The sequence below is a fragment of the Sapajus apella genome, unplaced genomic scaffold, assembly GCF_009761245.1.
Source record: "Sapajus apella isolate SASKATOON/1434 unplaced genomic scaffold, GSC_monkey_1.0 scaffold196, whole genome shotgun sequence".
Classification (NCBI taxonomy): domain Eukaryota; kingdom Metazoa; phylum Chordata; class Mammalia; order Primates; family Cebidae; genus Sapajus; species Sapajus apella.
Window position 1 is genome coordinate 1 of NW_022437136.1, and position 1,223 is coordinate 1,223.

The following is a 1,223-nucleotide window of genomic DNA, read 5'->3' on the forward strand; positions in this document are numbered from 1 at the left end:
CAACTGATCGTTTTTTGAGATTACAGGTAGCTCCACCATTTGAGTGTTCCCTCAGACCTCAGCTACCTATTTCAATAGAGTGTCCTCTGGTATCTCTTCACCTTCTTGATGATCTTCTGAGACCACAGACACCTCCACCTGAGTGTACTCTAGTACCTCTACCACCATCTTCAGCTGAAGATTTTCTAAGACCCAGCACACTTCAATCTGAGTGTCCTCTGGTATCTCTACCACTGTCTCCAGCTGAAGATGTTCTGAGGCCTCACACACCTCCTCTTGAGTGTTCTCTGATACCTCTATGACCATCTCAAGCTGATGATTTTCTGAGCCCACATACATGGCCACCTGAGCGTAATCTGTGACCTCTACCATCTTCTACAGCTAGTGACTTTCTGAGACCACAGGCAGCTCCAGCACTTGAGCATTTTCTGGAACCTCAACCTACTATTTCACTCACATGTCCTCTGGGACTTCAACAACCTACTTCACTCCAATGTCCTGTGCCACCTCAACCATCTTCTCCAAGTGAAGATTCTCTGAGACCACAGTCACCTCCTTCAGTCAAGTGCTCTCTGGTATCTCCACCATCTTCTCCAGCTGGTGATCTTCTGAAACCACACACACCTCCAGCAATTGAGTGTCCTCTGAGACTTCCTTCATGTCTTCCAACTGTTTGTTTTGTGGGACCTCCAGCACCTCCTCCAGCCGCACCTCCTATGGGACTTTATCCACCTCATCCAGGTGTCTGTCCTGAGGTACCTCAACCTCATCCACCTGTCTGTCATGTGGAACCCCATCCACCTCATCCAGGTGTCTGTCCTGGGGGATCCCATTCACCTCATCAAGGTGTCCTGGAGGACCCCATCTACCTCATCCATCTGTCTGTCCTGAGGGACCCCATCCACCTCATCCATCTGTCTGTCCTGGGGTACCCCATTCACCTCATCCATCTGTCTGTCCAGGTGGACCTCACTTACCTCATACATCTGTCTATCCTGGGAGACCCCATTCACCTCATCTGGCTCTCTTTCCTGGGGTACCTCATCTTTTTCCTTCAGCTGTGTGGCCTCCTGGACTTCAGCCTACTTTTCCACTTAGTGGCCACTGGCACCTCGGCCACCTTCTCTACCTTGGTGACCTCTGGCCCCTTGGCTACCGCCTTCGCATGAGTGGCCTCTGGAACCTCAGCCACCTTCTCTACCTTGGTGACCTCTGGCCCCCTG

At 51.3% G+C, this 1,223-nt stretch overlaps 1 long non-coding RNA gene across 1 annotated transcript in view; it reads right to left on the reverse strand.

Annotated features, from left to right (window-relative positions):
- Positions 1-661: 661 nt before the first annotated feature.
- Positions 662-1,223, reverse strand: part of LOC116543788 — a 934-nt gene continuing 372 nt past the window's right edge. The window contains exons 2-3 of the long non-coding RNA XR_004265697.1: positions 870-1,129; positions 662-801 (exon numbers count right to left, since the gene is read on the reverse strand). This is a non-coding gene — a long non-coding RNA (uncharacterized LOC116543788). The remainder of the gene's footprint in view (positions 802-869; positions 1,130-1,223) is intronic.